Source organism: Sinocyclocheilus rhinocerous, unplaced genomic scaffold (genome assembly GCF_001515625.1).
Source record: "Sinocyclocheilus rhinocerous isolate Xijiao unplaced genomic scaffold, SAMN03320098_v1.1 scaffold919, whole genome shotgun sequence".
Lineage (NCBI taxonomy): Eukaryota > Metazoa > Chordata > Actinopteri > Cypriniformes > Cyprinidae > Sinocyclocheilus > Sinocyclocheilus rhinocerous.
The window spans coordinates 1249915-1264484 of record NW_015637585.1 but is presented as its reverse complement, the minus strand read 5'-3'; the positions used below and the strand labels follow the sequence as shown (position 1 = coordinate 1264484).

The window sequence follows — 14570 nt, the reverse complement described above, 5'->3', positions numbered from 1 at the left end:
TCTCACACACACACACACAGCACAGAAACCCAGGAAGTTACAGTGTATTAAAAAATTAAGAATTTAAAAGGGGGAAAAAAAATAATAAATGTAAACACCTCACAATAAATAGATAAAACAGCAGGTTTTGCACCATGCATGTGACATACATTCAGATACAGTCTCACAAACACTTGGAACATTCACAATCTCCGACACACACACGCACAAACTGCACACACACTACGAAAATCGCAGTTTTTTTTCTGATTTTTTTCCCCAAGTGCAAAACATCACAAATGAACAATTTCTGTATTCAAGTAATGTTATATACAAGGGGGTGTATTACAAATATGTATGTACATAGAATATTTTCCATATTTCATAATTTACAGATGTTGATATCTTTAACAGTAACAACATTTTGGAAAAAGACAAAAACAAAAAAGATGAGCATTGCAATTAAGTCCCAACGGCTGCCACGGAAACAGCGTCGCTATGATGCATAGCACCTAAAGGAGACGCCTCGATTGAGAGGTGTGTGAATGCTTGAGGGGGCGGGGCTACGTCACCTCCATGGCGACTGTGTTGTCTGTTCGACTGTTTAACGGAGGTTTCTCTTGATCGTGGTTTTCCCTGCAAGACAAATTCAATACAAAGAACTTATTAGGAGACCTCAAATTCAATCTGTTACTTTTGTCTGGTAAATCACCAGTGAAGAACAAAAACGGGTACTTAATAATAATAATAATAATAATAATAATAATAAAAACAGTAGTACTACTAGAGCTTAAGTAGTGAACATAAAACAGCATTTATAATGATTTTTATTTTTCTAATGCAATACAATGTTTCTGTTTTGCAATCAGGAATAGGATAACGTTATAGCTCATAAATCAACAAATAGTCATTATTAAAACTTCATATTTTTCTAAATTAAAATAAAATGTCATGTTAAATTTTAAAAGCAAATTTGAAAAAGATCGAAAATGTATTAAAAATCTATATTTATTTTGATTAAGATCTAACTCTAAAAATCGGAAGAATCTGCATTGGTTGACAGAGAATATTAAATATTGACCAATACAGATTTGGGCATGCTAAGGCAGTACGATTTGGGGAAAAGATTGGATCTAATTGTGATTTTTCTTAAAAAAAAAACAAAAAAACAAACAAATTATGATTGTGATTTAAAATGCATTAGCAACAAAAAAAGGCTCATGTTTGCTGTGCTTGTTTATTTAGGATTGCACAATTTGGACAAAAATGATGATTATATCAATATGATAAAATAATAATTATTATAACTACTACATAATTGTTGTAATATTGTAATTTCACAAAGAAAAAAGAAAAAAAATACAGTACTGTAAAATTATAATACTAATATCTATGGCTGTCTCAATCACCATTTTCAAACCTTAAAGGCACAATATGTAATTTTCGCGGCTAGAGGGCGCATATTCAGAATAAACAGAGGCAAAGGCATAGTTTGATGACATCTGGATTTAAACATTCTTCGAAACATCTGGGAAAATGTAAGTACACAAGTCAGCAAAATATATAACACAGTTCTAGTGGTTTTTGGATATTTTAATTTAAAAAAATCTTACATATTGTGCCTTTAAATTAAGCTTTTATTTTGGATGAAAAGCACAGGGATAGTTCACTCAAAATTGAAAATTCTGTCATTATCTACTCGCTCTCAAGTTGATATTTTGAAGAATTTTAGTAACCAGACAGCTGATAGTAGCCACTGACTTCCATAGTATGGAACGCTATACAGTGTTTCCCACAGGATTTTGAGAGACTGCGATGGGTGGTCCTCGATCCCTCTAGGAGTGTCCGGGGGCATGACCCCCCCCCCGTCAGAAAATTTTGTACATTTTAAAGTTAAATTCATCTATCTGGTGCAATTTGAGAGTTCAAAATTAAGAGCTCCAACACAGGTTCAGTCACAGTGTGCAAGCTAAAAGACAAAAGCTGGTGAATTTACTTGTTCTTGAAATTTAAAGGGGACTCAACCCTCTTTTTAGTTGTGATACAGTGTCTCAATCTCACTGATGAATTTGTAAGCCAAACAAATTAGAATAAAATAATACCTATGATAGTAATGGCCATATATTGTAAAACAATTGCACTGTGAAATAAATGAAAATGATTTTTTTTTCAGGTATATTATTTTACCTTACTCTACAGTAGGGAAATTGCAATACTTTTGTTCTATTTTCTACACATGCAAGCAGGGCCTAAAACTAACTTTCACATCTGTGGCTGGTGACTTTGAAAATTTACCGGCCATAAATATTTTTCCTTGCCAGTTGCTACTACTACAGCTTAAAAAAGCCATTTGAAATTAGAACCAACCACTGTATCTTTGTTTGAATCGTGATTAAAATGCAAAGATAAAACCTGCATGAAAAAAAACAGGCTGAATGAGAATGCAAATTCACTCTCTGACAACAGGTGGCGCTTATGGATCAGCAGTGATAAGGGAAACAATGCCATCGACACTTTTGTGAAGTCAGTTCCCTTCAGAAATACATTCAAATAAATCCCCAACCCAGTATTTATATTTTTCTTCCGAACAGTGAGCTTGCTGTGCCTATACAGTATTTTCTCTTTTCGTGTCTTAATTTTAGGCCATGCTTGCAAGAGATAAACTCTTGAGCTTTTATTTTGGAGGAAACTTTAGTTGAGCTTTTATTTTGGCGGAAAACTCCAGCTTCTGTGAAAACAGGTTTACAAACATTATTAATTTAATGAAATACTGTAAACATTTGCCCATTAAAAATAAAGCATAACTGCTGGCTGTTGCGTTCCCAAACACGCGCTAAACTCACAGCACATTCAATAACGGAGTTCATTGCAGTCACTGAGCCACTCTGAGACATGGAAAACACCGGATCACGAGCTGATCGCGTGCGCAAAGTGTGCGCTTCACTTTGAAACAAGCAGCGCAAACAGACTTGATAAGTCATAACTCTTTCGGTTTTAATTCGTTTGACGGATACTTAGCCAAAACAATGGTGTGAAACACAACGTTAAAGAACTTTTACGTTATAATAAGGAGTATAAATATATCTTCGGTTTATTGTGAAATTGTGGCGGGACAAATTAGAATGTGGCGGGCCGCCACAGTCTAGTTAATGAATGGGAAACACTGCTATATTTACACAATCAATGGCCACCATCAGCTATTTGGTTACCAACGTTGTTCAAAATATCTTTTTTTGTGTTTAGTGGAACATGAGCAAATGATTTTTTATTTTTGGGTTAACCATCCCTTTAAAAAGGGTCATGAAACCCCATTTCAGCACTGGTTAGTTCTCACCACAGTTTAAAAAAAACGGTAAAAAAATTGGGCGTGGTGCACAGCGGAGCGAAGGGGGAGGGGAGACAGACAACACACACAGCTTCGGGTTCAGACAGCTTCATTTCACTCTCATCGCAAATGAGTTAAACACAAATAAATGCACAGCCATTTGCACTCTGCATCGAAAACATATATATGAAAGCGCTGTTGCTCCTCTGATAACTTTAGGCTTATTCTGTGGCGTTTATTATAAACCTTTTGACCGGTTGTGTCACAGAGATGTAAAAACGGTTACACTCACTAAGTGAATGAATCGCGTTTGTGCCGAACTCTTATTACAAAGCAAAAACAAACACTCTCCTTCGATCCATGAACGTTTCTCTCAGTCAATGTATGCGATCTCAGTCTAAAGCGTCTGTCATAGCAAATCAACACATGCTTTTGTGAAGAATTAAGCGAAGTGTCTTCTCATAGGATAAAAACAGTCTCATGAATAATTTAATAGACACCAACGCATCATCGATGTACTATAGTCCATTGCCACGTCACAAATTGTCAACATGATGTAGATTTTAAACCCGGAAGATGAAAATAGTGCAGAAAAGCTTAAAATTAGCCAGTTTTCCCCAACAGTTAGAACTATCGAATGCTAAAATGGTCTTCTATGATGTGCAACACAAACACCTCTGCTAAAATCTCAGAAGTAGTAGTCTGGGGTTTCATAACCCTTTAATGCTTTTCTTTTGTTGACGACAAATGGTACTTTTAATTTCTATTTAACCAAAAACATTCTTTTGACCCCACACAGGTACTCACCTGGGCCCCATGTCGAGGGTAGTCGACCCTGCGGTGACCTTTGGGATGGGTCTGTTGGCATTGGCAGCGAGTTTTAGGGCAGAGGCGGGAACAGTGAGCTGACGCTGCAGCTGCCGCATGCTCAAGGTGCCTGCTGGTGAGGGGACGCTCACTCTCACGGCCCCACCCATCAGCGCATGACCAGGGGCGGGGCTGGCCGTGCCGACGTGGTGATTGGCCGAGGAGGTTCCGTTGTTAGTGGTGGTGGAGGCAGCAGTGGGGGAGGGGGATGAGGTGGAGGTAGGGCCGGCAGACGGAAGGATGGACGACACTGCAGAGCTTGTGTGATGTAAGCCCTTGTAGACGCCTGCGGAGTCAATCGATGGAAGCTCATGAGAACAGAACTCATTGCGTGCGGAGAGATAAATATATTAATGGTGAAAGCGTATAGTTTAGAAAGACCAACCTGAGGCTGAGACGACTCCATTGACACCAACTCCCTCCTCTTTACTCTTGAGCGCCATCAGCTGGTCAGGAGTCACTAGTGCAGAGGCAGCAAACTGAGCACTGGCAGCATCTATCGTCTTTGACACCAAACTCTGAGGTATAAAAAACACATTATGAAGTTATACAACTGTACAAAACAGCAGCTCAGTAAAACAAAATCTGTTCAGTTGTTTAGATTAAATTCAACTTGAAAACAGCTTTTTCATTCATTTTCAAGGATATTGTGTGATCAAAACAGCAGAGGTTGTGCTACATTATGGGTATTGTCAATGGTGTGCCGTCACATAAACATGATGCCAACACACCTTGACCTTGTTATTGCTTTTATAAAATTGCATTTATCATCAATAATATATAATTTTCATGTATTTTTTAAAAATAATTCTCCTCTGTTCATCTTTAAATGTAACATCCGAAAACACATTATACACATATAAAGCAAGCGCATATGGATCCTTTTAAAATTTCCGGGGTGAACTACTTTATTGGTGAACGGAACAAAATCACAACAAATGTACATTTTGCATTTGTATTTGTCACAATAGTTAAAAGAGTGTTTAGCGTTTCCAAGACTTTCCAAAAAAAAAAAAAGTCTGAAAAGTCAAAAAGATGTCAATAGCAGCATTAACTTAATGCCAAGCTAATAAAACACAATGTATAGTGCATCAAATGTGCATCAATTAAATGAAAGAAAAAAGAACTCACCTGTGACATTTCCTCATTACCATTATAAATCTAGCTGTGAAAAGGGTCCATAAACTGTAAAAGTATTTTGGGAACAGGACTTAAGTGTCGTTGCCATGCAAAATATGTCCTCAGACAACGAAAGACTCGCGATTATTAACCAAAATAAGTCTTAAAACATTGTCTCATGTACCACTTTAAAACAGGACAATCTTTCTATCGAAATTAGAAAGCACATCAACAAATTCTTGCTCACGTCAATGTACTGCGACATGACGTGAAGCAAGGCACTAGGAAAGATGCCAGGTTTAACAGACACTGAAGATCTATGGTCACAGAAGGCTCACCTGGGGGTTGTTAGTGATGGCTGTGCTGCCAGCCTGCTGCTGTAGCTGAACCTGTTCAAGCTGCTGCTTCTGCATCAGTGCCAGCTGCTCCTGGTGTTGCTGGTACTGCTCAGCGGTGAAAGCTGCAGGAGCACATGTACAGAGAAAAGATCAGGACATGACAGAAACTGATGTTACTGCTCATGTCAAGATTCACGATCATCACATTATGCTAACAAAAGTTATTCGAACATTTTCATAGGGGTGCTCTGGTAGTCAGTCAGAGGTGGTTTACAACCACATTTTGAAATTAACTTTACAACTCATTAAAAACTAGACAAAAATGCCGTCTTAAAACTGAAAAAAGCAGCTAAACTCAGGAACTATTTGGCACCAGGGGACTCACGGGGTGTGGGTGGAGGGACACGTGGTTTGGCGGAGGAGGCGGGGCCTCTCTGCGTCTGAAGCGTGCTGATAGGGCGGATGAGGAAGCCGCGGCGGGGTCTCCGTGCAGACCAGTGCTCAGGATTGTCGGGGTCGTCTGGCGGTGCCGTCCAAGGCTTGAAATGCCTCCAGCGACAGGCTTTGATATTGAGCAGGATTTGTGTGAGGTCTGGTGAGGTGGAGGAGGGGGTAGAGGTATCTGTGCTGGTGTGTGAGGTATCCGTGCTGGGCTGCTGGGTGGGAGACAATGATGGGAATGTGGGGGAATCCGGGTCCAGCCCATGATACACAGTATCCCATTCAGAGTAGGCTCGGTCCAACAAAACCCTACAAACAAACAAATGTGAGAGAATTCATCTAATGTTGCACAGTCAAATAAAACTCCAGAAAGGTGTACAATATGGGACCTTTAACATATACATACATATATGAACTGAATGAATCACGTTATGCACATTAATTCAATTTTAATCACAAAAGAACTGCATATTAGTATTTGCTGAAAAAAAAAAAAAAACTTTAAAATCACACATAAATAAGAGTAATAAAATTTTTCAATTACGTTAAAATATTCACATAACTGAAATTATTACAATAATTTGTATTTTCTCAGCAAATTATGTGATTACATGCAAATTGACTGAATTCGCAAGTATTACTTGCTGAGATCAAATAAAGATAATACAAATTACAAATTAACTGAATCATATGCAATTGCATTTATCTACAAATAATTCTATAAATATATTCCAAAAAAATTTTAATATGTAATTAATGGTCTAATTAAAATCACAAATTTTAATATATGTGGTTAATTGTCAATTAACTGAAATCACAATTATTTGCTGAGCAAAGTCCTCAAACGAAGATAATTAAAATTAACTGAATCAAACTGCAATTATTTGTGTATGAAAATATGTAATTTAAGTGGCTGAACTCACCTGCCCCCTCTGCCCACTCGCCGACGTGCCAACCCCAGGCATCGTCGCGGCACCGTGAGCGTGGTGAGAGAATAGCGATATCGCACATCTGCTACCCCACCCTCGGCGGAGTCTGACCAGGGCCAACCGCCCACAGGTCCTGAACACGCCTTTGAGGAAAAACAGAATAATTTACTAATAACATACAGCCTAGACTGCAACCTTACAACATGCTCTTATTCATGCATATCAGGATGCTTCACAACGTACAGCATGATATTGACAGCCTGTTCTCCTCCTGAACCCAAACACACCATCTGGATCGTTCTCCTCCTCAACCTCTGAAGAGCCAGAGAACATCTGAGCAAACAAGATTGTGTTAAGTCAAGAGAAAACAAAAAATGACTCTCGTGAATCTCTGTCACTGAACGTGTGTGTACCTGTGAGTAGGGCTCATCGTCTGAGCTGGGAAAGTCATACTGATTGAGGTCTTTAGTGTTAAAGACTGCCGGGCCTAAATGGGCAGAGCCTGCCAATGGCAATGGCTTGGCCTTCTTCTCATACTTCCGTTTCTGCCGCACAACCTCTGGTTTATCCATCTACAGCCGAACATAAGAAACAAACCCACATGAGATTAAATAATTTTGTTGCACTTGTAAAAGAAGTTGACTGAACAAGATGGGAACACAGAAATTAGTGCTGTCAATCGATTAAAGAAGGTGAGTATCACCGATGCTGATGTCTCTAGGACATTGTTCATTTTTTCCTAATATTTAACCATTGACTATAGCCATTCTTTTTTTTTTTATAAAGATAAAATTGCAAAATAAGTCAAAATTTCTTGATATTTCCAGGTTGTATATAATCACAGGAACACATGACAGAATAAATTATGTTCATGTGCACCTCTTCTCTACAATCTCCAGTGTGAGGTGCAGCAGCTCTCGTTTGCTCTTCTCTCGTCTCTTGATCATCTCCAGGATTGTGACGGCTCGGCTCAGGTCCCTACGCAGCTTCAGCATCTTCTCATAAGAAGCTTCGTCATTCTTACGATTCTGTGGATAAAGATAATGTGCGAATGGATTCTCTTGTCATTCCATAAGCAGAGCCAATTCGTTGGTGAGCACTGCCCTCTTACCTTTCGTGTCTGCATCTTCTCCGTTCTGCGCCTGAAGGCCACATATGGGTCACTGGTGCTGGAGCCATCACGCTTCTCCTGTTTGACGACAGGAATGAGAGAGCCGCTCTGACATGCTTTCCTCTTCCTGCTCCAGTACTCATACACCTCCTTTATCAGCTCATCATCCTCCTTTAACAAGAGTTTGGCTTCCTGCAGAGACACCGGCTGAGAGAAAGAGAGAATAATTCATATTAAGCTTGTTTTAAACAACATAACAGGCTAATGAACATCAATATTATTAGTAGAGGTCAAAAGACTAACAAGAATTTTTGAAGGCCTGGTCAGGCCTGTAGATCAGTTTTTCACTGGTCCTACTGACAATTTTACTAGCCCCTCCACAAATATGATAAACAGCCATTTTTAACATGTTTTTGCAAATACCCAAAATAAATAATAAAAGGAAATAATATTTTTTACTCCAAAACAATGGCATACAATACCAAAACAATACTTTAACTCATTGTAAAAGCCTGTTCACAACAAGAACAGTAACTATAAATTTAACCACTAAGTTTTTAAAAAATTCTAAAAGTTCACAACGCAACTATAATGATAAAACCACTGACAGACATCATTAAGCCATTCAATATTAATGTGTGCACTGCATAAAATAAACAACGTTGTCAGCTGTTAATGTGGATGCTAATATAATTATCATTCATTTTGTAAACAGACCAACAATCACTTCCCAAGTATGTCAAGTCAATCATGTTAGTCAGCTTGATAATGTTACTGGTGACAAATAGAATACAAAAGTAAATACACTATCATACAAACATTGAGTCAGTAAGATTTTTTTTTTTTTTGAAAAAGATGAATACTTTTCAGCGAGGACATATTAAATTGATCAAAAGTGACAGCAAAGACTTGCAAAATGCGGTTATTTTGAAATTTCTATTCATTAAAAAAATCCTGAAAAATCTCGGTTTCTGCAAAAGCTGCACTGTTTTCAACATTGATTATAAAAAATACATAATAGGAAAACAGATTCTGAAGACTGGCGTAATTATCGTGAAAATTAAGCTCTGCCAAAACATTAATAAATTAGCCTACATTAAAAACGTTATTAAAACAATTCACATTAGGGCTGCACGATAAATCGCATGCGATATTTAATGCGCATCTGGTCCGTAAAGCCAGTAGGGCTGGGCGATATGTCAAAAATATCGTATCAATAATCGCCTTTAAAAACATCGCGATATCCGATAATATCGTCTACCTAAGCCCCACCTAGGGCTGGGTATTGTTCAAAATTTTTCGATATCGATACCTTGACTTCGATACCGGTTCCTGAACGATACTTTTTTCGCTACCAATTTTATGAAATCAATTTTAACAAGATTACATTATCTAAAAAAACAACTTTGGTTTTATTTTTCAGCTTGTTGATGTTTATACAGACTCAAAGACTCATCTCCTGAGTCACTGCACAAAGGAACAAAATGTAACCAACACAATAAATCAGTGCAAAATAGTTTTAATAAAGCTCAAATAGTCTTCAGTTTACACATCTGTTAGGCTACATTTACACTAGTTAGTGTTCGTTTTAAAACGCATAGCTCAGACAGAATCATGATTTCTATTTATTTTCCACTGATTTACCAATGAGCATTAGCAGCTTCCAGCGCTGTCTGTTTCTGAGTCAGAGGTGGTTTACAACCACCTTTTAAAAGCAACTTTATGGCAACTCATTAAAAACTAGACAAAATATAAAAAGCTGTCTAAAAAATAAAACTGAAAAAAGCAGCTAGACTCAGTAACTATTTGGCATCAGTGGACTCACCCGGTGTGAGTGGAGGGACACGTGGTTTGGTGGAGGAGCCAGGGCCTCTCTGTGTCTGAAGCGTGCTGATAGGGCGGATGAGGAAGCCGCGGCGGGGTCTCCGTGCAGACCAGTGCTCAGGATTGTCGGGGTCGTCTGGTGGTGCCGTCCGAGGCTTGAAATGCCTCCAGCGACAGGCTTTGATATTGAGCAGGATTTGCGTGAGGCCCGGTGAAGTGGAGGAGGGGGCAGAGGTATCTGTGCTGGTATGTGAGGTATCCGTGCTGGGCTGCTGGGTGGGAGACAACGATGGGAATGTGGGGGAATCCGGGTCCAGCCCATGATACACAGTATCGCATTCAGAGTCGGCTCGGTCCAATAAAACCCTACAAACAAATGTGAGAGAATTCATCAAATGTTGCAAAGTGAATTAACGTGGGTTAAATATTTCATACACATACATGTATACATGAACTGAATGAAACGTGTGATATGCCAATTAAAACATTTTTTAATCACAAATAACTGCATATTAGTATTTGCTGAGAAATTGTTTTTAACTGCAATTAAATCGCATTATAAATAAGAGTAATACAATTTGATAACTGCAATTACATAAAATTATTTACAAAATTAACTGATATCAATTTGTATTTGCACAGCAAATTGTCTGAATTTAAAAATATATTTTTAATAATATATTTGCTGAGATCAAATGAATACACATTAATTGAATCATATACCAATTTCATTGCTAATAATTATATAAATACATTTGCTGAAAAAAAAAAATCTAATTGCATAAATGCAAATACAAACTGAATTGACTTTTATTTTCCAACTAATTTTAAAATAAGTAATTAACAGTCTCATTATGATTAACAAATTATATGAAAATATTCAAATATGGTCGAAAGCAATTTAATTCATTTTTTATTATCTTAATTTGAGGACTTTTTTTCCGCAGCAAATAACGAAATTTGTGATTACATAAATTTCAATATATGCGGTTAATTGCAAATAAACTGAAATCACAATTATTATTTGCTGTGCAAAGTCCACAAATTAAACTAATTCAAAAACTGAATCAAACTGCAATTAATCATGAAAATATTTGCTGAAAAATACTAAATTAACTGCAGTTCTGTAATGTAAGTGGCTTAACTCACCTGCCCCCTCTACCCACTCGTCGCCGTGCCAACCCCAGGCATCGCCGTGGCACCGTGAGCGTGGTGAGAGAATAGCGATATCGCACATCTGCTACCCCACCCTCGGCGGAGTCTGACCAGGGCCAACCGCCCACAGGTCCTGAACACGCCTTTGAGGAAAAACAGAATAATTTACTAATAACATACAGCCTAGACTGCAACCTTACAACATGCTCTTATTCATGCATATCAGGATGCTTCACAACGTACAGCATGATATTGACAGCCTGTTCTCCTCCTGAACCCAAACACACCATCTGGATCATTCTCCTCCTCGACCTCTGAAGAGCCAGAGAACATCTGAGGAAACAAAAGAGAGTGTCAAGCCAAGAGAAAGCAGAAAATGATTCTCATGAATGTCTATGACACTGAACGTGTGTGTACCTGTGAGTAGGGCTCATCGTCTGAGCTGGGAAAGTCATACTGATTGAGGTCTTTAGTGTTAAAGACTGCCGGGCCTAAATGGGCAGAGCCTGCCAATGGCAATGGCTTGGCCTTCTTCTCATACTTCCGTTTCTGCCGCACAACCTCTGGTTTATCCATCTACAGCCGAACATAAGAAACAAACCCACATGAGATTAAATAATTTTGTTGCACTTGTAAAAGAAGTTGACTGAACAAGATGGGAACACAGAAATTAGTGCTGTCAATCGATTAAAGAAGGTGAGTATCACCGATGCTGATGTCTCTAGGACATTGTTCATTTTTTCCTAATATTTAACCATTGACTATAGCCATTCAACATTACAGTATAATTGAGAGCTATCAATTTTAACATTTATTAGACATCAAAAAATAACAACCAATTTAAATGAACTTAAAACATTCTTCACATAAACCAACTATTTACCTGTGCCCTTCAGTAAGTAGGAAATATACAGAAATTAATAAAGTTATCAAGCACTAAATACTAATTTAAATACAGATGAATCCTGTATTTAAGTTACAAGTTGTAACTTAACTTACTGTAGTTAAGTTACAAAACCTGATGTTACAAGTTGTTTTCCTTATTTTTCTTTTGTTCTATGATTAATATACATCACAGCAGCTGGGTTATTTGGCTGCTATTACTTTCAGAGCTGCTGAACATGACCCGGTTCTGACACTCATGCTCCGAGCTTTATTCGCGCTTTAATATGAATTGATAACAGGCTACAGCACGCACTACCATATTTGTGCGTGCAACTGAAGCGTGAAGTGAAATTGAAGTGCGCGTCTGAAAAGTCTCCTGTTTGATGCGGTTGTAAAGACATTCTACGACTAAATAAACACATTAGGGCTGCACGATAAATCGCATGCGATATTTAATGCGCATCTGGTCCGTAAAGCCAGTAGGGCTGGGCGATATGTCAAAAATATCGTATCAATAATCGCCTTTAAAAACATCGCGATATCCGATAATATCGTCTACCTAAGCCCCACCTAGGGCTGGGTATTAAATAAAAAAAGACAGAAGCAGCAGTTGTGAGTGGGGTGGCCAACCCTAGCCCCGCCCCGGTGTTAAATATTTAACGCAGTTAAACCGGAAAAATTAATCGCCTGCATTAACGCGCTAAATCTGACAGTCCTAATAGAAATATTAAGGCAATTAAGCAGGAACAAAACACAAAAGAGAACAGTTTTATATAAAACATAGCACTTGTGTACTTGTGCAAAGTATGTTTTGGGCACAAGGGGGAGCCCACTGGCCCAGATAAACAGAGATACAAGAGTGTGCGTGTACCTTGATCTTGTAGTCCCGGTCATTCTCTGTGTGTCTGTACTGGTTGCTGTTGGTGATTGGGATCAGAGGGATGACTGGTTTCTCCAGAGCTCTCTGAGCCAGAACCTCCGCCATCACCTCGCCTCCAAAATCAGCCATGCTGTTCCTACACACACAAATGAACACACATCAATGAGCTTAAACAATACACACTCCTGTGCCAACCAACCTAGAATACCAGGTTTCCCAAAACAGTGAATTTCCATGAATTTTCCAAGGTTTCTGTGACTGCTAAATTTTGTTTAAACTGCTAAAGTTTTATGTTTAGACTGCTAAAATTTTGTTTAAACATTTTTTCAAATTGCATGAAAAATTTTAGTGCAATTTTAATAAATTAAAATGTGAGAGAGACTGGGAGAAAGAAAGCGTGATTTCTGTAGCCTACATAAAAAAGGTGGAAGACATGGAAATAGTTTGTCATTTTTTACCCTATTGTTTGTTATATTTATTTGCTCAATGTCTTGAGCAATGCGTAAATCCGGCCCTGTTAGACGGCAATCGGAAGTTATTACAAACACTCGATGGTGGTTTAAAGTGAGTTTTGAGTAAAAGCGGAATATAAATCTTATTTATTGTCTTATGTAGCATGCTACAGTTTGCATGAATGGTCACATAACACGCGCTTTCGGTCGTGTAACGTTAGTATGAACGGACATCTGCATATGATCGGAACTCCACACAGCTCCCGTGCTACTCTATACTGGTGGTATTACAGTACCACGAGAGCTAAAGACAGCAGACTGCTCCGTGCGCTTTAGAATCGCTCTTGCGGATGATCTATCTGCGCCGCACCTCTAGTCGAACACACCGGCTAGTGCAGGCTTATTGGCTCACTGACGCTGATGAGATTAACCCCGTAGGTACCGAAATTTGGTACCGAACGACAAGACGTTTTTCGATACTCGATGGTATCGAGGCAATTCGGTCGGTGCCTAAAAAGTATCGAACTCGATACCCAGCCCTAGCCCCACCTCCACTACGCCCCGCCGAGACAACATTGTCGACATGCACCATAAACACACACCGTGTTCAGTTTGGTCTTAATTATTGCCACAAAGTTTGGTTTTACTTTTCTTAGTTTGTGCTTAAACTAACAGAAAACATTAGCTTTGCTGTTATTTTGGTGTTGCTAATAATTTCCACTCTGTTCTTATCAAATTTGTGTTTGAAATTAATTTAGTTTTGTGAGAACTGTTGAGGAAAAATAATAGAACCCAATTTTAAGTTCATCATGGTGAAGTTGGACATTCTGGCGGTGATTGTAAGAATGATAAATGCATGATGTCATAATATTGTCTTGAATAAAATATGCCTATTTTCCGATGTTTCTCTTTCTTTTTGGCATTATCGCCTGTGTAGACACATTTCATGATGGTAAGTAGGGATGGGCGATATGGGCTTAAAAATATATCTCAATAACTTCTGATATTTATTGCGATAACGATATCAATGACGATAATTTTGGTAATTTTCTTTAGAGAAAAGTATTATCTTTCCTATTTTTACCCAAAATAGGGTGTTGTGAGCATTACTGAGTACACAATGTAATGACTGTTTAATTCATACTGGAAGCCAGAGGGCGCCCTTGCACAGAAACTCCACATATGCATAGTAGAAGTAATGCTCCAGGAGTATCAAGTATCCAGTGATCGCTGTAGCTGAATAAAACGCAGATAAAGAAATTTTA

General features: G+C 38.3%; 1 pseudogene; it reads right to left on the bottom strand.

The window, feature by feature from the left end:
- Positions 1–59: 59 nt before the first annotated feature.
- The window catches only part of LOC107749172 (enhancer of polycomb homolog 1-like), a 28477-nt pseudogene continuing 13966 nt past the window's right edge, over positions 60–14570 (bottom strand).